Here is a 22,515-nt window from a genome sequence, read left to right as displayed (position 1 = left end):
TATCCTGTTATTTCCTCCAGCACTCTTGCAGACATGTTCTGTGTCAATGCATTCTACACAAGTGAGATCACACTGAAGCAGAGCATCTTGACTGAAAGGTTGAGATCTCAGTGCTGTGAGACGATGAGCAACCCCCAGCAGATCAAGCTGCCTCCATCAACTCCACAGGGGGAGCAGGCCAACCCCTTGCAGATTGAGCCTTTTCAGCAAGATGCTGGGTAGTCATCTCTTAGTTTTAGATGCATACAAATAGCAAAAAAAAAAAAAAAAAAAATCTCTCTCCCCCAACCTGTTAGCGGCAGATGAGAGTAACCACTTAATCCCTAGTTAGTTTATGAGTCTGTCATGGAGGCAGCCCAAAGGTTAATTTAGTCAAGCAACAAGCTCCAACAGACTTTATTCTAACCAGAGCCATTTAGCAGAAACCAACTACAAATGGGGTTTCTCAAAATTATTCAGCACTCAAATAACATTAAATAACACAGGTTAAGATACTGGTTAGGAGTTCAATTACTACACAACTGACTCAAATCCCAAGACTCTAGAATAATGATTCAAAATGTACATCTTCCCACTCTGTGTCCAAGTGAGCACTCTCAAGGGTACCCAGATTGCTTACCAGGTAAGGTCCCTGGGGAATGTTCCTTAGATGGCCAGTCTAAGGAGGAGAGTCTTCAACTACATACCTGCTGCTCCAAGGAAGACCAACTCAATGGGGGTTTCTGGCAGTCTCCATTTATACCCTAGCTGAATCTAAGCTGTGGTAGTTGTCCAGCTAAGGTGTCTCATTGGTCAAAGGCCATCTGTTGACTAAGGGGTATACACATGGCCATAGTGGTTCATGAGCCTAGAAGCTTCTGTTGCTCTGGGAGAGGGGGACAGTGCATCTGCCACACAGTCATAAAGGAGAATATACATTTCTGTTATTTTCCTGGGCAGATAAATTACAATAATATTTGTAAATCTGGGATTAAGTTATAAACCACAAATCTGAAAAGTATAATAGAATAAAAAACACCAAGAAATAAATCTTACATAGTAGATAGAGCAATAGAGTGTGACTAAGAAAACCTCAGTTGATAGTGAAACAATAAATGCAACTAAACCAAATAAAACTGTAAGAGTGCCATCTCAGTAATGAAATGTGGATGTACCGTGCAATACTGAGGATGAAACAACAGTGATATTTGAAACTGATGTATTCTTAATTTTTCTTCAGTTTCTTCAGTGACATAAATAAAAGGTTTTTCACCAATCACATTGGGTTTGATCTTCAGTTAAGCAAAACATTGTAGAGGGCTTGCTAAGCCCTTTCTAGTAGAACAGCTACATTTTGGTAGCAATGGTAAGAAAATACAAGAAAATAGAAATATTTTAAATAAATAAATCTAAGGAGACTGTAAAACCCTTCAGAACTGTGTAGGTACATTGACAGAAAATGGAATATTCTGGTGGAAAAAAGAAAAAAATGTTAAAATGATAAAAAACATTACAAAAAGCTATTGAATTTATTGTGCACTCAATCTAACCAGTTACCCTTTCCATAAAGAATTTATTTTTCCTTTTACTTGAGTGAAGAACAATTTTCATTCTCTTATTTACAATAAACATGCAGCACATGAGTAGGAAGTTGCCCTGGGTATATGTGAGATCCATACATTTAAAAAAGAAATGAAAAATTATTTAGTTTTTTTTTTTTTTCCAGGAAAAGACATAAAGTCCCATAGAAATCTTTTTTGTATAGCAATGGGACAAAAGGACTACATTCTCTGTGGTTGGTTTCCATCATCGAAATCTGAGGCTAAATGAACAATGCCTTCAGGAAGTTTTGGATCAAAATCTTTCAGTCTTTCTGAAGGTTTAACTACAAACCTGTGGCAGAGTTCGGTAAATAATCTGTGGCTCAGATTACAGTGCTTTACCTCCAATCTAGCTTTCATCTGAAATGTGATCTGTTGAATATTGTGTCTAGTCCAAGGAAAAGAATCCCAGATATTTCAGTCTGATGTACCATAACCTTAAATATTGCCATAAATTTTTGCTAAATATTTTAGATGCATCAGAGAATCATCTTTTATATCACCATTGTACAACAGATTCCCTGGTGTCTTGCCAGATTTTTGCATTTATATCTGATTTCTTTAGTAGTTTATTCTCAAAAATATCACCTTCTAACACTGCAGTAGATGCAGAGGGTTTTTTATGTTTGTTTGTTTCTTTATTTGTTTTGGGTTTTTTTGTTTGGTTTGTTTTTGTTTGCTTGGGGTTTTTTTTGTTGTTTGTTTGTTTGTTTGTTTAATGGAAGATTCTATCCTGTGAAATTAGTGTTTTAAGTATGCATTCTAACATAATCATACATGGGTCTCTAAGATTTCAGACACTGAAATTAATATACCTTGGTGTATTAACTTTAACTATTAAGAATAAGAACACTAATCATCAAAACAGTCTTCAATGAGAGAGAAAGATAGTCTCTCTTTGTTTTTTACATTAGATATCTTTGTTGGGGCCCAGTCCGGGAAGCCCTGAGCCAGAGAGATTGTTTAATATCGCCCAGAGTGAGATTAATGCACAAACAAGGTCAGATGCCACTTAACAAGGGAGCTATATTGAACCTTTATGAAGAATACAGCGCTAGGACAGGGAGAAAAAAAGCAGGATGGAGGAAACTTAACAGCCAGTCGGGACAGATTTGCAAGAGAAAGTTTACCACCATGAATCCAGTCAGCTTCAGCAAAGGGAGGTGGTGCGTCTCAGGAGGTCAGCTCATCCATCACTCCCAAAGTGACCACCCCCTGAGTCTCTGAGAGGTACACAAGTGATGCCACTCAGTGGTCTAGTAGTCCCCAGATCGCATGTGCTGCGAGGTTGTACCGTCTTTTATAAGGCAATGGGGGGTATTCTGGGGTGTGTTTTCCCCTGGCAATGACACATATTGCCCGGTCCACACCTTTGCACACACTCTCAGTCCTGGCATGCCAGTCCCCTGTTGTACATGCTCTGGCAGGGGCAGGTTATTGCCTGTGGCCAGACAAGTTCCCCATTGCTTGTAACCAAGCAGGTTCCCTACGGGGCGGGTCCCCTATTGCTGGCAGCTCAGGTTTCCTGGGGCTCATAGCTAGGCAGGTCTTTGAGTGACATGACCGTTCAGGGACAGGAGCAAATGAACTTTGAGACATTTAACTTAAAATACAGTCCCTGACAATCTTCCAAGCATTTTGTTTTGCAAAAATATCAGGGTTAATTTTGCTAATTTTTCCCCAGTTTTCCATCTACCTCAAATCCTGTTGGAAGTTTCAGCTGGAGGAAAATGGGGACCATTCTTCAATTCCCTTTTCCAAAATCAAAGAAAAACCATTTCTGAATACATTATGCAGCAGAGAATTATCTTGCGAATTACTCAAAAGTGGCTGAATATCACTGATAGTGAATATGGCTGAAATTTGAAAGGCAATTTCTATCTCTAACCATTTTTATTTTTAGCACTGCACCTTTCACTAGGCTTTGAGTACATTGTATTCCTTTAGAATTACAGTCCTTATAAAATTGAATTTTCATTTTAATGTCCTTTCTTCATAAGAGAAATGAAAGGAAATGTTAACCAGAGCCAATTTGTCCCACAAAGAGAGGCTATAGTCTTGGTTGGTAGATAACTGTTAAGTACGAGGTGGAGTGGTTACCCATTTGACTGCTTTCACAAAAACCTTAATTCAGCATCTAATGTTGTTTTATGGTATGATCTGCTTCCAATTTCAGTAAGCAACTGTTCAAAGTATTGCTCATATTTCCTTCCACAGTACTGTTTCAGGCAGAGTGCAGCTTCAGTTTTGGAGGGTGACGAGTCCAAAAGCTGCCAGCTCTCCCTGGCAATACAATGAAGTATAGCCAGATACTGATGTGGCAGACTTAGGCCAGTTGTAGACCTGGGGGCATGCTCATGGCACCCCAGGCTAGCCACATTAAGCCCACAACGTACAAGTACCCCATCTAAATGACTGTAAGGAAAGCCGCTGTTAGCCAGAACCATAGCCCCAAACCAGGGATCAGGGCTACATTTACCTCTAGATTGTTACAAAGGAAAAGTGAAGGTCACATTTTCTATTTGATTCTTTCAAGTATGAATGTGCTGGTGTGTACATATTTTGAGACAGCATCTGAGGAAAGTCCATAGACTGGCAGGAGAGGAAATTATTATAGAACAATAGAAAATGCACAGTTGGTACAATTTTAAATTTTCCCCTTGACTTCAGAAGAATAACTGAAACATAATTCTGAAAATGTGAGTTAAAAAGAAATGTGTGCACATAATTTGTTCAAGATAGAAAGTATATTGTGTAGTACTTTGCATAGGCAGGACAATCATGTGTGGAACTGCAGTTTTAAGATATGGTATTGTCCAAAAATTGACATTTGAAGGTAAAAGGAAAATCTTCAGACTCTGCTGACATTGCTCTATAGTTTCAGCAGCAAAGGGCTTCTCTGAAATATTTCATACAGATTCCTTTCCCATAGATTCCCTTGTCCCATCAAGGGTATCTATACTGTTGAAAAATATATATTTTAAATTTTATTATATAAGAGTATACGAAGCATATAATTTATAATACAAAATTGTAAAAGTATTGCAATTTTACTAAGATGGATATTGCCATTAAATTAATGACTGTCATTATGTTAAACATTACATATTTAATTTTAGGAAGTTATGCCCTATGACAGAGTTAGTTATTTCCTGGTCTTCAGTTAAAAGCAAAAATTCAAATATGCCAGAAGAAAGACTAGCAACAAATTGACTTGTCCAGTTCTCAGTATTAAATAATTAAATAAATATTAAATAAGAGTAAATCCTTTTAGAAAATACTAATAAGAGACTTCATATCTTTAAGATGCTCAGTTTCTGTAGGTGGTGACTTTCCTTTTAACATCTGCCAACTGTCATTGTCATGTTGCAGAAATGCGTCCTTATGTATAAGCAGAGAAAAAGACTGACAAGGTCTTTACCAGTATGAAAATCTCTTCTTTCATCTTTTTGTCCACAAAGGGTGATGAAAAAACAATACTAATTTGCCTTTTATACTTTCTGGTTGCTGAAACATTAGCAGTTGTCACAGGATTTTTAAGTATTCATGAATACCAGTGATCTACACATGGATAATACAAGTGCTCTTGATTATTTATAACCCAAGATGTCAAGTTAGAGGCTCTGAGCTAACGAAGTGTTTAGTTTACATTCTGTCTCTCTATTCTGTTTTGCTTATTACTTATTTGTTTCTCCAGAAGAGATTGCCTTCTGTTGCTGAAAAGAATTCATTGCTGAGAAGCATTTGTAAATCAAAGAGCGGTCTTCTTTCCTCACTGTCGTTCTCCCTCAGTGTGTCATTTTAGGCTGACTATGCTCCGCTCATATGGATTTGAATTTTCAGGTGTACCAAGTGAAGGGGATTTTATTTTCTACATTAAATAGTGGGTCTATGCATTTGAAACCTGACAATTAGTAAAATAAGCGTCCTACTTAAAACTCCTTTTTAATTGTTATGAATTAATAGTGTTAAAAAATATTTATAAAATCCTTTAAACTGTTTTGGGGGGTTTGATGTAATTTAGACATCATTCCCAGACTCTATGAAGATATTATGGAAGATACCTCTTAGATCACAAGATACAGGACATGTTTAGTTGGGTCAACAACTATGTCTGTGGTTAAGCTGCCCAGTGGGTGATGCTACTGTCCTAATCTTTCTCCCTGTGCCCCTTGGGACTGTCTTTCATGCTTAGGACTTTTATAGTCCACTTAAATTTTTCTCTTTGCATAACGTGTTAAAACTGAAGTTTCTAACTGATCTTCAGTATTCTTTCAAGTAGCTTGTTGTTATGTGCTGCCACCAGCTCCATTACTAATCACAATTAATTTCTAATGCCAGAATCTTTCTTTATATTTATGTTTTAAAATCTTCTGATTTGAATTTTTTTCCCTCATGGTTCATTGTTAAGAATCCTGGTAATATCTTACCTTATTTTCAATGATGCAATGGTTCCCTTCATCTCTTTCTATTCTTTTTGACAATCTTGTCTCAATGTGGAATTTGCTAATCAATCCTGATTTAAGTGTGCCCTACAGTTCCTTGATAGACCCTACCGAAGCTTCTTCCATAATTAAGTATTTACAAGTTGTTTCCCTCTCTCCCCTGTGTACTCTCGGGTGTTTAATACTTTATGAATTTGCACTGAAACTCTTTTGTATTATCTGAAGTATTTACATGAGAAATCAAAGTATCTGGTTTGTATCTATAGATCTATTTCAGGAAACACATATGACTAATTTATCTTTGGGGAACTTTATTGCTATATCGAATTTGTTCAACATTTGGTAATGGGTGTAAAAGTTATTGGAACAGGAACAGAGGGAAGAGAGAAGGAAATTGATGCACAGTAAGATATAAGCCTGCACCATGACCACATTTTTTCATTTAAGAAACAAACAGGGTTTGTTTCTGGTTATTCCATAACATCCATTAAAATATATTAATATTTTTGTTTTAATATTATTAACATTAATATTAGAATATTATTTTAATATTGTTTTTGTTTTAATATTTAATTTATGTTTACTAACTTGCCATGTTTCCTTATATTTCACTTCAGTTGTAGGCTGTTTTTTTTCAGATTTTCATTTTGCAGTGCCCAAAGGCAGTCTGTTCTACAATCATTCCAGAAGACAACTGCTTAATTAGTTGGCTGTGTCTCTTCATCCTCTTCTTTCCTTTTCTGGCTTTCTCTGTGAAAAACCTGATGAATCTAACACAAAGCATAATATTGATGCTTCATATGATTTCATAGAGCTTCATTTCAAACATAGTATTGTGAGTCGTGTTGGGATCTTCTATCTGCCATTGAGCCTTTTAAAATCCAGAAAAGATCACCACACAAGGCTGAAGCTGAACAAGCTAAAGGCAGTGGAGATGAAAAGCAAAGGAGAAGGAGCAGTCAAGTTGGAAGGTAATAGTAAGGAGACAGATAGGATGGTTATCAAAACAGGTGACTGACCAACTGAGAATAAGAATTAATGCTGTTGTACTCTTGCATCTGCAAGAGTACGTGAGACCTGAAGAGCTAAGCAGGGGATGGAGCAAGAGATTGAGCTCAGAGAAAGCAATCCTACCTATCAATATTTTGCAGCATGGCAGGAACATAGAGTCCATGACTCTACTTTCAATTATACAGGTAGCTGAGACTTTTAAACTGAAGGTTAAGATATTCCACATGGATGAGCATTAAAAAGATGTGTAAGTTTCTCTGAGTGTGCTGTGTGTTATGCTTTGCAGGGCAGTTCTCTCAGCATCAGCGTGTGAGCTGAAAAGCTGCCTGCATTAGTTACTGATATGAACAATAGTCCAATAACATCTATAACCATGGGAAAAAGTAGCTGTGTAGGAAGGATTACTGTGGTAGCATCTGGTGGTGCAGTCAAGGGCTATAATAAAGCTTATGGAGTAAAGCTGTGCTGCTTGCATATTGATGGTTTAGCTTGCATATATATCCCTGGGGTTACAGAAATCAAAATTCCTTATAGAGATGTGTAGCACAAAGAGATTTATTGATCATATATGCACCAAATGAATAAACACAGTTCTCTCAGAAACTCAGATTCCTCCCTGGCATGCAATTCCAAGTGTGACAGGAGAATGCATTTCCAGGGATTTTCTGGTTCATTTTTCTGGGTCTTTTACTCCTGGTCAGGACTCATAAGAATGTTTTCAATCCATTGGATCTGCACAGCCCCAGACCTGCTGACTCCTTCACTGCTTTGTGCACATTATTGCCAGTGTGGGGCCTCCTGTCCTGCCTTCAGTGCTCTTTCTCTCTTCTCTCTTTCTTTCTCTTTCTCTTTCTCTTTCTCTTTCTCTTTCTCTTTCTCTTTCTCTTTCTCTTTCTCTTTCTCTTTCTCTTTCTCTTTCTCTTTCTCTTTCTCTTTCTCTTTCTCTTTCTCTTTCTCTTTCTCTTTCTCTTTCTCTTTCTCTTTCTCTTTCTCTTTCTCTTTCTCTCTCTTTCTCTTTCCCTTTCCCTTTCCTTTTCTCTTTTCTCTTTTCTCTTTTCTCTTGCTCTCTCTTTCTCTTTGTCTCTCTTCTCCTTCTCCTCTTCTCCTTCTCCTCTTCTCCTTCTCTCTCTCTCTCTGCAGGGCAGAGACAATGGTGATTGTCTCCCCATAATGAGGAAAGTCTTGATCTCCAATGAAGATCTCAGTTAAGTTCTGTTAGTCAGATGTTTGCATAGGGAAGCAGTATGTAACTGAATGTGCTTTATAAACTAGGAGAAGTTTATTGCAAATGGGCTTTGAGAGGTACTTTTCTTGGCCTTGGTCAATGGATAAAATGGGAAGAAAAGAAATCTGTTTCAGAAATTTTTTACCTCTTTCTTTTTAACTAGGTGTGCTAAGCTTTCCAAAAGGATTAGTCAATCTTAATAAAATGTGAAAAAAAACACTAACACAGTATCAGAAGGAAATGGAGCCTAGTGTATTTACCACAGCACACTTAGTAAAGCCGTATATTTCTGTACAAGGAAAAAAACATTCAGAGTAATGACACGTGTTTAGGTTTTTTAGATTGCAAATATTCAGTGCTAGCAGCTTGCACTTGGAAATACAAGTTTTTACTTTGTACTTTGAGTTACAGTGTTACAGCATCATGTTTTATATTTGTTTTGTTTTGTTTTGTTTTTCCAGAGACAATGGCAAACTTTAAAGAGCTTGAAAGCATTTGTCCTGTTCATAATGTCTGATTTAACTTTGAAAAAAAAGTCTGTTCAGTAGGGATGGAAATAGTTGGTTTATTAAACCTGTAGTTTGATAATGTTTACAATTCAATGTCTACTGTTTATAAATAAGATATTAAATGGTCAGTCAACTACATGCAGAAATTATATAATATTGCTGCCCTGTAATTTTAGTGAATTGCCATTGCTCTCTTCAATAAAAACATTAAAAATTGTTCCATATTCAAAATAAGCTTCATTGGTACAGCTTATTCTGTTTCACCTACACATTATTATGTGATAACTTTAAAGTACCTGTGGAATTTTGAAAGATCCTAAACCTATTTATGTACCTTAAACGATAGTAGGCAAATTTCTGTCTCAGTGTAAGTCAGTTTAACTCCAAATACCAAAACACTGCCAATAAAAAGGGCTAAAAATATTTTAAACAGGTAGAACTGTTCTGTCACCTGAGAGAATATTTCCACAGGAAGTCAAGCTATATCTCAGACATCATGGTAGGAAACAAGAAGACATCCTTTTGGGAACGTGCTACATAGCAAAATGCAAACATGTAAATAAAAAATACAGTAAAAAGAAGAGGAAAAGTAAAGAAAGATGAATGAAAACTCTGAGGACTCCTCAGAGCCAGAAATACTCTTTAAATCTCTCATCATTGCCTTATGGGTCTCTGGCACTGACAAGTAATGAAGGATGGCTTTGAATGCTGACCAGTTTGTGTTTCAGATGGCTGATGCAGGCCAGCTTAGCTTCTTCAGTAATGGAAGCTGGGGATAGAAAACCATGCAGCCTAGCTTCCCTAAAACTCTCTGATTACTGGAAAAGGATTGAGGGGATGGAGAGTCATTATTCATAATTATTTATTATGTCATTTATCAGATTAGCTACTGATGAGAACGTACCACATATGTGTGAAAATGCACCATAAAGAGCCTTGAAAGAACACATGAATAATGTTTTGAAAGGGAAAGGAAGGACAAACTGTCCCTCACTAGTACCCCCAATGTGCCAGTGCCATGGTCTGACTCTTTAGTGTGAACAAGAAGTGAGCAAGAGACAATTGGCTGCACAGAACAATGCACATTTCCAGCTGGAAAATTATATTTTTCATATTAATTAGGAGGTCCAGGTAAATTTAGACAGCTCTTCTAGTCTTTGTGCCCACATGGGAACACAGGTGAAAGTCGAAAACAATCTTCCATTCATGAGACTGGCTGCCCTGTTATCTCACAGATGAAGAAGTCATTAAGTTTTCTTACAAATAGGTAGTTGAAATTGTTTTTGTCAAAAAAAAATAGTGTGAAATGTAACAGTGAAAGAGAAAGCATGAGTAGATTTTAAGGCAGAATTTTGAGCAATTTAATCTTCTTTCAAAATGAATATAGATACCATTTTCTAAGTGCCTGCTTTACTGTTGCTGAATGGATCATGACAAAGAATACAGACTACTTTTAATCAAAGCTGTATGAAAACAGAAGGCAGTATGAGGGGACATGAGACTGGGTGATGCTGTCTCAAAGCTGCCAAGCCACTTGGAAGCCTTTCATATGATAATCTGAAGCCATGGCAGGTGGAACCCTCTGCAGAGCCATATGTTACCTGCAGCAGAATACCTTTCACAGCTGGATTTTTCCAGCCTGTACAGATAATTACATGCTGTAGCAGGGCCATGTGAACTGATGGCACTGCTGGAAAGGGGTTGGCCACAAGGGAGGAGACAAAATAGGACTTTGGCTGCAATAAGTTGAGACACATTTTTTTCATGTAAGCAGCAATGAAAAAATATTTGGTTGTATTGTATCCTTTAACTAGAGACACAGTGTGCAATACAATGCACTAAATCATGGTGGGCATTGCTTTATGAAACCAAATGACATATAATTTTGTAACATGAATTCTGAAACTGTTCCAGTGGCACTGACAGGATTAGGGAAATGAAATACAAAGTGAGAAGAGAGATTTCTACTGTTCTACTGCTTTAGTTTAGTTGCAGTTCAGCTAAGTAATAAAACTTCATAAATTTTTAGAAGTGTCACAAATAGAGAAACAATTTCTAGAATATGCTTGTGTACACAATATGAAACAGTACCCCAAGTGGGGACAACTCTGACTTATGCCTTTGTGGGATCATCCACTAGAAACCCTTCCTCCTGTCTCTTTAAATACTGAATTTAAGAAGAGCACACATAAAAGTTGTCTGCTGAATTATTACACCCAAGTGTGGTGTTGGTTTTGTTTGTTTGTGTTTTGTTTGGTTTTTGTTTTGTTTATGTTTGGTTTGTTTGTTTGTTCATTTGTTTGTTTAATTCTTGTTATCTAGCAGTATCAAAGAGATTTAAGAGGTTAGAAAATTATTACGGTAGCCACAGAAACATTTATTTTGCAAAATAATATTATTTAAGGAAATAAGCTTTCAAATCTTGTCAAATAAACTAAAAATGAAATGGTAGCTATATCACCAGAATCAAAAGAAACTGATCTAACATTCTGTATCTTCCAATATGAAATTGTGGAATTCCATATTATTTTTAAAATTTCTTGAACAACTTGTACTCTGTTTACAAGCCAAATGATGATTTTTCTCATTGCTGAATCCACTAACTCAATATGGGTCTTAAAATCAATGATGAGCTGAATCCTGTGACATAGAAAAAGTTTTATAACTGCAACTGTCTCCTATGTGATGAAAGCAGGTAGATGATGCTAGCATTCAAATTGTGTTTAATCCTAAATGGGTACTTATTTGAAGTTGTTTGAAACACTAAAACTTCTAACCACTACTGATTGTGAGAAAATTCTCAATTGCATACAAATCTATCTTCATTACTTTTTTTCCTCTGGTTGATGGAATCATGTTCCCAGCTAGAAGGGCCAGGTCAGCTGTTCTAGCTTCTAAGAAAATTTGAATTCAGGCTTGTTTCTTTGCTTAAAATTAAAAAGCATGCTCTAAATGAAAAAAAAAAAAAAAATCTATATAAGGAAAAACTGTTCATACAAAAATGATGGAAAACAACATCTGTAGATATTTTATGAAGGTAAAAAAACATTCCTGTAAGTTGAGAAACGATTATATTTGCTCAGTAAACCTTATGTGTAATGAATTTTGAGCTTAAACCAGAGGGGTTTTCTGTAGCTAATGAAATTTTAATATCCTGTTGAGGAGGCTTTTAAACAAACTAATACGGCAGTTTATGAAAATGAGAGACATGAAAGCAATAAAAAGTGTATTTACTAATTAGTCTTAGATCATAGTTGTAAACTTATTTCAGGTGGATTTGAAGAAAAATTCTACTTGCTATATATATTTCGTCTAGTCATAAAGCTTGCAATATAGCTCTTTCACATTGTAGAAAAATTTTATTAGCATCAGCAGCACATTTTTGGCTAGTCAGGAAGAACTGCCACTGACCACTGACCTTTTTACGTCTCCATAATTATAACTTTCCTTTTGAAACTACTTATTCCCAAAGGAGCAATCTGACTATCTGTTTGCAAAATGTTTATCAGCTCTAGATAAGTCATTAGATTGCTATTCCTACACAGACCTTCAGGTCAGAAAGGGTTTGCTGATCCTAATAGAATAAGAGTGAGCAATGAATAAGTGAAATATTTGAGGTGGCTAACACCTTCCATCAGAAAATTATGGGAATGCATTGCATGGTTAATGTGCCACAACTAGTATCTCATTCATTTTCCCATGAGTTTTTCCATTGATCCCATTCTTATATTTCCCACAGGGAAGCAGGACATCTGTTATGACTCTGCTGGCTGCTTTGATTCCTGCTTATTTGGAAACCGGTAAGTCATTGGACAGGTTTGTCTTCCAGCTTGTTTTGGTTTTCTGTTCACAGTGTACTGTATTGAAATAAGTCATTTACCATAGATGTCACAGAAACAAAAATGGAAGAGAAATTAAATGCTTGCAGGCAGGTTTGGGATTATCCTTCCTTCAGAAAACGTTTACTTGATGCAATTTTTTCTGCATCAGAAGGCAGCAAATAAGATGCAGCAGTGGGATGACTTGCTGTTTTATGACTTCATAAATAACCTATGAATTTGGTTTATAACTAATAACACTTAGAAGTAAGTACATTTCTTTTGATTTTCTGAACGCTTACGTGTAGCTTTTGACACATTTTAAACTTTTGTCCATAATTAAGGTTAGAAATTCACAGAAAATCTAAAACAAGACTTGTACTATTTCCTGACACTAGAAGCCATTGCTTTGAGGAAAACTACAGAAAGCTGGCAAACAGGTAAAAAAATATTTAAATTACAGAAATATTTTGCATTTTAATTAGTAAAAGTTTATTCAAAATACACAGACCAAAAACTCCTGTTTACATCAGAGGAAGTGCAGTAACTCACAAACCACTTAACTTTAGAATGATGCATAATCCTTTAAGAGGCTTTAAGATAATATGAAAAGAGATAGAGATTTCTGCCTTCATCCTGTGATGTAGAAACTCATTGAAGATTGCAGACCGTAGGGTCCCCTGTGGCAAAAGTTTCTTGTCTGCCTCCACTTGGTTGCCTCAGTCTCTTGGTTGCATCCATCCTCTGATTTGCTACAACCTTCATACACTTTTCTACATGTACACCAGCATTGTATCTACCATAAGGATAAGAGAATGATAGAAAATATTTCTTCAACAAATTCAGGAGAGGCAAATTTTCATCTTTTATTGGTTGTAGTCAAGTTATTTGTGCCTCTAGTTTTGGATCTTAGGATTGCTTCATTTCATATTTCTCCATCAAAACTCATATAAGCACCTACAGACTTCCTGGTTTTTCCATTTGTCCAGTCCACCAAACTTATTGCATTAAAATTGCTCTTTATGACCTTTTCTCAACTAATACCTTACTGAACTTATGGCCCGGAAGTTTCTCATTTGGTTGTGGTCTCAAGCAGTGGACATTAATATTACCAGTTAGGTCTGGCAAGAAGAGAAGAATTTGTTAATTGAAATACTATGTTCAGTGTTCAAGTCAGGATAATAATTATCAATGTGAAAGAAGCATAACACAAGTGTGTTACAATATAACATTAATTTAGCAAGTCACTATGATTTCTAAGGTTTGCTCAGGCATGACAGGACTCATTGGAACATTTTAGTTAAAATTACAGTGTATATTTAATACGAGAAAGTAACGTTACATCTCATGTGTGTTACACCCAAAACAACATAAGTCAGAGCTAAATTGTAACATCTTCTGCTGCCTCAGCAAATGTCTGCTTGTATCTAGAGCTTTGTCAAAAGGCAATAAAGCAAAAAGCTTATCCATCTCACAATGAGGATGTAAGTGCTATTTACTTAAAAGGAAATTCTAAGACATGCTGCTTCTGTTTTTGTATGAACAGTTTATTGCTGTCATTTAGAAGTAGCAAATCCTCACCATCAGTAAAGCTGCCTTCCAGGTGAAAAAAATATGATGTTTACTTAACGATAAACAATTTCTAGAGGAGAAGGGACATTAGTCCTGAGGTGAGTGTGGTGGAATGCAACCACCCTCTTTCCCCTTCCCCCCTTCTGTTTGGAAGGAGTGGGCGCATCTCCCTCTTTCTCTGGTACTTGAGGCTAACAGCTTCTTTTGTTTGGCCCCAGAGCACCCTGGCCAGGGCCATTAGGAGAAGGGAGTGCCGAGGTGCCACTGAGCCGCTGGGTGCCTGCGGCCAGTGTGGGGGATGTTTTGGAGGCTTCAGGGGCATCCCACAAACAGTGTGGGGGTGCAGAGAAGCTTCTAGAATGCCTACAGGTCAGATCTGATCAGCCTATAAAAACGGGACTCTCGTCGGCGACTCCGCCCATTGTGCGGGTCCCTCGGAGCACGAGCTTGGCCACTGCCGCCGGGAGCCACGGGCCCCCCCCCGCTCCCCGGGATGGAGACTCTGCTTGCCCTGCCGCCACGTGTGTAAGTAAAACTTCTCGCAGAATTGCGAGTACATTTATACTTTTCGTGCACATTTGCACATATATTTTCCGTGCACATTTGCACGTGTACTTTAAATTAATCCTCACACAATCGCGAGTGGCTGCCGAGAGCCCCTCGCACAACCGCGAGTGTATTTTCCTCCCGTGCACGGGTACTTTAAATCCTCGCACAATCGCGAGTGGCCGCCAAGACCCCCTCGCACAATTGCGAGTGTATTATAAATTTACCCTCGCGGAATCGCGAGTGTACACTTCCCGTACTCACTACGAGTGCGCGTATCTCTTTTTTTAAAAAAATAATCCTGCACCGTGTTTGGCAAGTGTGTGCTCCTCCGGGACCCAGAGACGGCTCCGGCATTGTTTTGGTGCAGCCACGTGCATGCACACTGTGGACCGCCTGTTGTATTAGTTGCTGCCCCTTCAAATTATTTCCTCAACTGATATCCGAACCTGTATTTAAGTCACTTGTGGAGTGCTAAAACCCTGTTTCTCGCTGAACATCGGGGTGCCTCCGTGTAATATTTCGTGACAGTGAGCCATATGAATTTTGAAAATTAAAAAGTACTAGCAGAAGGAATGCATTAGAGATGTGTTTAATAAAAGAAGTATTCTAAGTCTGGGAACACAAACATTCCCTGGAGTGTAACAATCAAGTTTCTTAGGAATTGGCTTTTCAATTACATAAGGACAAAATTTTGTATTGAATATCAGCCACCTTGAATCTTCATGTGAAGCTTAAAAGAATTCTTATTCACTCCTCTTTAAAGGTATTAAAGCAAAGTACTATGGTACTAGACTAGAGTGATGAAGTGGGAAATGCTAGCATGAGGGTACATTCATTGTATGAATGTGCTACGTGAGGCAGGTTGGTGACAGAGGATTCACTATAGGGTTAGACTGAAAGGATTAGTTACAACAACAAAGCTGAAATATTTTAAATGTTCTAGATATCTTTAAAGCAAGAGCACTGAGGAATCTGCCCTTGTACTTAGGGGTGTCAACAAATTCTGTAGCCAGAAACAGTCTAAGGTGTAAATGGGACAAATACTTCTTCAGACAGAGAGGGAAGTTAAATAGATTGACAAAGCCAGTAAAAAAATTTGAAAACCTAAGATCAAGCACATACATCTTAATTGTTTTTAATTTTTGCTATTCATGCTTCAAATCTCAGAGTAAAGAAATAGAACTACTCTGCTTTGAAGATTTTGTCCTTGAGTCACTCTAATCAACTTGCAGCTCCCAGATCTCAGCGAAGGAAGGGTTTACACCCTTAGCACAATCAGGAAATGGCAAGAGACTTAAGTGAAAGAAACAGCTCTAAAGAAAATAACTCCTAGTCAAGTCCCAGAGTGTTAGATAAGGTGGTTCGTAAGATGCAGATCATTTTATCACTGTGACAACAGTCATAATGTGCAGTTTGATCTAGTATCCAAAATCTTTGTTGCCATGTATATTATCTAATGGCTTATTGATTTCAGCCTTTTCTTTGGTACATTTGCTATATTCCATTTGGCTCACAAATTTCAAAGCATGGATGCCATGTGCAATTTACACATGGGAGATCTTATCACAGCCTGGGATCATGCAAGAGCCACCAAAGTAGCAAGAGCCACCAAAGTAGGAACTCCATCTAATCTGGCCCCCTCCTTTATCCAGGAGTCAGAAATGCATCTGCCACATGAGGAAAATCCAGGTGTTTCCTGTTTTCTGATGGGTGCATATCTGCTAACATTCTGGAGGATGCCTATACCTATGTAAGGACACAGACACTGTTTCCGTCACTTGATAAACCATGCAGCAGCGACACATTGCAGAGCATGGAAGATGTCCTTACTCTATGATTCAGTGAAAATCAAAATAGAACTGTGTATTCCTGTTCTCTTGCAATTTCATAAGACAGTGAAAAAACAGTTAAAGGCCATAGTAATTCTCACATGGGGTCTATGTAAGCGGGATTCAGTACATTTCAGATAACAATATTCTTTCACCTGATTGAAAATCCCATCTTCCACTTGCAAAAAAGGTCAGACACCATTAGTCTGAGATTAATTAATAAGCATGTCCTTTTCAAAATATAATAGATGTTTTCTTCAATTAGAAGACTTGTTTCTTTTTTGTTTTGTTTCTGTCACAGCTCTCATAACAAGTTACAGGTGGACAGGCATTAATAGATGCCAGATCACTGTAGTATTAGCAGCATTAAGGGTTTTAGGGATATGCAATTATTAATAGCTTAAATAAAGTAAGGAGGAAATAGGTGTTATGTATGAGATGAATAGCTTTTTGTTATTGACCTTTCTGGTCAAGTCTAGGTTACAAGCCAAGAAGACTTCCTATAAAATACAGATAAGTTCTTCAGTCTGCAGGTCACACCTCTGATGTGATCTGCCTCTCTTTACGTTGGTTTTTGCTTTCAACCTAAAATCTTATTAACATCTAATTGATCATATTTAAACCATCTAGTCACATATTCTCCCTCCTGTTTGTCATAGTATGACTTTAATCTTTATTTTACAGTGTGTCATACCTGTGTATTTAGTGTATGCTATTCACAAAACTCAAGGCTTTAAGTGGACTTGCATATTTTTACTGGTACAGGAGATGTGAGAAAGAGAGAATGTGTTATATGACTTCCTCAATTATACCAAGATGAATATGTAAATGTGCATATTTGTCTGTATAAAGTACCAAAAGAAACTATTACTTCCTTACATCTCAATTTACATTTGCATTTGGCAGCATTTGTTTGTTTATTATACCTTCAAGGACATCTCCAGTGGAGTGTAATCTCCAACTTAATGGAAAACAAGTTCTGAAATCTCTGATCTTCACCCTTTATTATTCACCTACTGATTAGACACAAAATAAGTTGACAAACTGTTATAAAAAAGGGCAGATCATTCTATAATTATTCTGCATCTGTCTCTGAAATTTCTAAATTCTAATTTCCTAAAGTAGCCTGTTATTTCTTGATGCCCCTGATTGCAGTGGTCCACAAGATATCTAAGCATATGCATATGCATACTGAAGAAAGCTTCACAAGAAAATTATTCATTAAAATGTTGCCTTTATAAGTGTATATCTAATGAAAAATTTGTTTTTCTTACCTTAGGTTCATGACATAGTCTATGACAGAGTAGCGTGCCTTCTTCTTGGCAGAAGGGAAGCAGCCAGTCCAGCTCATTTTTACAAGGCTAAACTCTTTTGGCTTTTCTGGAAACAGAAAATTTTCAACTTATCTCTAGATTGTCCAGGCATTGACATTTGCAAAAGCAACCCAGATGAACTTCTAAACATGGATTATAGTGAAATCGAGATCGAGAGAGGTCCTCCTTCCCCTCTACTCCGCCCTGGTGAGACCACATCTGGAATATTGTGTCCAGTTCTGGGCCCCTCAGTTCAAGAAGGACAGGGAACTGCTGGAGAGGGTCCAGCGTAGGGCAACAAAGATGATTAAGGGAGTAGAGCATATCCCTTATGAAGAAAGGCTAAGGGAGCTGGATCTCTTTAGTTTGGAGGAGACTGAGGGGTGACCTTATTAATGTTTATAAATATATAAAGGGTGAGTGCCACAAGGATGGAGCCAGGCTCTTCTCGGTGGCAAACAATGATAGGACAAGGGGTAATGGGATCAAGCTGGAACACAAGAGGTTCCACTTAAATTTGAGAAGAAACTTCTTCTCAGTAAGGGTGACAGAGCACTGGAACAGGCTGCCCAGAGAGGTTGTGGAGTCTCCTTCTCTGGAGACATTCAAAACCCGCCTGGACATGTTCCTGTGCGACCTCACCTAGGCGTTCCTGCTCCAGCAGGGGGATTGGACTAGATGATCTTTTGAGGTCCCTTCCAATCCCAAACATATTGTGATACTGTGTGATACTGTGAAATTTGGCCTCTGTGCTGCTAGTGTTTATGCACAAAAAAGGGAGATCCAAGTCTAAATGATGGAACCTGCATTGTACCCGCTAACTTGATTCTCATGGAGGAAAACAACCCAGTGCTTTATTGGTAAAGGAAATACATGGGACAAATAATTTGGAGACACTGTAAATGGCACCTGTAGTGTAATTTTAATTCCCTTTTATATTAATACAACTGAATAATCATAAAACCGAGACTTTTTTATAAATGCACAATTTAAATCATAATGTCTCAAAGAAATCATTAAGAACCTAGAAATTCCCACTGTATAGGCCAAACCCAGATGCCATAGTAATGACCACCTGTGCTGGGAGCCAGAAAAGCTGGCAGATGTTCTGTTCAAGGGAAAGAATTTACCTGGAATTTGAGGAGAAAGTCAAAAAGCAGACTGAGAATGCCCAGTCTAAAGTCATAGATAACTGAGTGACTATAATCAAGCTAAAGTCATGAATCAAGAATTTATACTATGACAACGGAATGTGAGGCAAAGAACAGGTAGGATAGATCAAGGCTGTGTGAGCTGATCTACAACTGGAAAAGGAGGATCAAGAACTGGGCTTGAGGTCTACAAGTAAGATTGAGTCAAAGCCAAGACTGCAACCTGAAGCAGTTTAGTAGGCAAGTTTTCACATTTGCTGCCTGAAAGAACTGTGCTTGGCAAGTGGGGAGAGGACTGTGCAAGCAGCAGCTAGTGATGGGCTGTCTGACAAAAATGTCTCTCCTACTTCTGTTCGATGGATGATTCAGCATTAATATACTGTTTATCTTTTCATATCAAGTATCTGCAACATACGTGTCTTATATACTGACATGAAATAGGAGGTATATCCTAAACTTTGTACTGAACAGCTTCATTTTGTCACATTTTGTCATTTAGGAACTATGTCATTAAAAATAATACAGAAAAATGTCTTTTGCCACTTTTTTGTTCACATCATATGTGATGTGTAGAAAAAAAACCCCTCTTATTCAAACACTCAGTTTGCTTTTAAAAGCCTACTTGCCTTTAGTTTCACATTGATGCAAGTGCTTTACAAGTTTAATGGGTGAAATAGCTTTGTCATAAATCAGTGACTCCGTTTTCTCTTTAACTTCATTTACAATTTTTCTTCAAGAGTCCCGTGTGTAAATAATGATAGTATATTTTGTGTCAAATTTTTTCAATACTTTTGTATGTCTGGAATAAATTATGGAACATTATTCTAGATGGGGGAGAAAAAAATAAGCTTGATATAAATTCTTCTCCATCTTACAGGATGCTTAGTGTAGCAGGTAAAACACCATTGTAGTTGATGGTGAACTCCTAATGTCTGGAGCCCAGCCTAAGTGGCAGTCTAGCTATGGAAGACATACATATTCTGATGTTTCAGCCTCTGACCTTTATGTGTGTGACAACTGGCTAATGTCAGCCTCTCTTTTGCTCTAATCAGGCACAAAGTTGACTAAGAGAACAAATGCCTGTCAGTTAATGAAAGAGTATTTTCAGCTGAATAACAGATTGAAGAGAGATCTGATGATGTCTGAACATAAATTCTGGGATTAGAAGCTCTAATTACCCAGGTGTGACTTCCATGCTACCAAAACTGGATCATTTTAAAAATTTCTCAACAGCTGGAATTTTGACAGTCCAGTGTTGATGTATTTTTGTGTAATAATGACATACGGAGGGCTGAGCACAGTAAGAATTTTTTATATTCTCTGCATTGCAGCTGCTACTTGCTATTTGGTCCCTAAGAAATACTTGTCATAGCTTATATCTGGTTTAGAACCAGAAAGCTTAATGTGTCTCTACATTTCATTTAAACTGACTAGTGAGTAAGAATGTGAGTTAATATCTCACTAATACAATTTACTACTTTTCTGTTCTGAACATTTTTAAAGATGCCCAGGTGGTAGAGGTAGGTTTACCACAGACTTCTTATGTGAGGGTTCACAAGGCACATAGACTATCCCTTGCTTCATTGTAGTGAAAATGTTATTTCTTTACCTAGCAGAGCAGTTGTAAAGAAGAAACACACAAATTCTTGTGAGGCACTCAGGTACTAACCTGAACTAGACAGTCAGTCTTTTGTCAAGGGGTAAGAAGTAAAGCATATCAAAAGAATGTGAATGCTTTTGGAAGTGGATGCATAGCCAAAGACACATAAGGTCCTAAATGAATCTGTAGAATTAACAGTGTGACAGGCACGCAAACATATTCTCATCATATTGTCTGCTCTAAATTTTGAAGAGACACATCCTATAAATGAAATAAGGTAGTAGAGAAGGATAAAATACAGCAGAGAAGGATAAAATACAATACAGTCTTCAACTATTAAAAAGTGTTTGTAATGATTTACCTCAATGATAATCTCACACTTCAGGAAGCAATTGGATGTCAATACTATTACCCTGCATATACAAGCTGTGTGAATATATACTATTTAACATGTAGCAATGCAGTTGTGTGTTTTGTTGCTGTATGTTATTTTAATGTTTTAATTTATAGTTTGTTCCTCTTGGTTCTACAACTTGGCTTGCTCTTACTGAAACATTTGTCTAACACCACTGTTATTGACATCTCATGTATCCCTTCATAGGAAGTATGGAGTACAGTGCTGCATATGTTGTCTGCAGTTTGCTTGAGATAGGTAGAGATTTTCGTATGCAGCTTAGGTCTGCTTTTTTGCACAAATGTGCCTTTGTACACAATCAAGATGTTCCTCACTAAAGGTAAACAAGAGGTGCTACTTGCAACACTTCAAAATTTTTATTATTTGAATTTTAGCTGTGCCCCATCATTATGTTGTCCATGTTAACAGGGAATTTGTACATAGAAACAATTACACAAAATATTTTTCATTTCATTTCTAACTCATATTCTGTGTATATGAGTACATATATATGTGTGAATTTACACATTCTCTGCCTCCCCAAACAAAATGTTACATATGGCAATTGACTTGACTTGTGACAAGCCCCCTGGTATTTATAGTATGGACATAAGATGAAGAAGATAGCTTTTGGCTGCCTGTAAAATTTGCTGCACACGGTCTGTTGTGACTTTTCCTGTCACTATGCCAGCCTTATTTGAGAATGAGGGGGAAAAAAGAAAACAGCAATCAGACAAAAACGAAACAACCAAACAGTTTAACTGCATGTTTATAACCAGTGGACAAGTCATTTTGCAATTTGTGGCAGTAAAAAGCCGGTGACTCACTACACTGTGATTAAGTTCTTTCTTAAAAACTTCTCTTAAAGAGCACCTATTTTAAGCAATTAGATGTTTTCCCACTCTACTCTGCACTGGTGCGGCCTCACCTGCAGCACTGTGTGCAGTTCTGAGTATCACAATATAAAAAAAAATATATTAAGCTACTGGAGAGTGTCCAGAAGAGAGCTACAAAGTTGGTGAAGGGTTTGGAGGGGAAGCCGTATGAAGAGCAGATGAAGTCACTTGGTTTATTCAGCCTGGAGAAGAAGAGACTGAGAGGAGGGAATGGCAGGAAGATGTGCCAGGGGAGGTTTAGGTTGGACATTAGGAAAAGGTTCTTCACCCAGCCAGTGGTGGAGCACTGGAACAGGCTCCCCAGAAAGGAAGTCTCATCCCCAAGCCTGGTAGTATTCAAGAAGAGACTGGACAACACCCTCAGACACATGGCGTGAGCTGTGGAGTTGTCATATACATGGACAGGAGTTGGACTCAATGATTATTGTGGGTCCCTTCCAACTATGATTCTATGATTCTATGATGTGATTCTTCAGGTGATCATTTAAGAAAGATTTAAATGTCAATATAAATATAATAAACTCTTCTTCTTTTCCATTCACCAATGCCCCAGAACTTTAATGATTCTTTTTTTTTTGTGCTAGTAAAGATAATTTCTTCCATATTCTAGCAAAATCCAACTG

At 37.5% G+C, this 22,515-nt stretch overlaps 1 long non-coding RNA gene across 1 annotated transcript in view; it reads left to right on the top strand.

Moving 5' to 3' along the window:
- The window catches only part of LOC309442355, an 869,094-nt gene that overhangs the window by 332,174 nt on the left and 514,405 nt on the right, over positions 1 to 22,515 (top strand). Inside the window, exon 2 of the long non-coding RNA XR_014184592.1 lies at positions 14,419 to 14,918. This is a non-coding gene — a long non-coding RNA (uncharacterized lncRNA). The remainder of the gene's footprint in view (positions 1 to 14,418; positions 14,919 to 22,515) is intronic.

This window comes from Streptopelia decaocto (assembly GCF_964273445.1).
Source record: "Streptopelia decaocto genome assembly, chromosome: 7".
In the NCBI taxonomy this organism is placed as follows: Eukaryota; Metazoa; Chordata; class Aves; order Columbiformes; family Columbidae; genus Streptopelia; species Streptopelia decaocto.
This window is presented reverse-complemented; position numbering and strand designations above follow the sequence as displayed.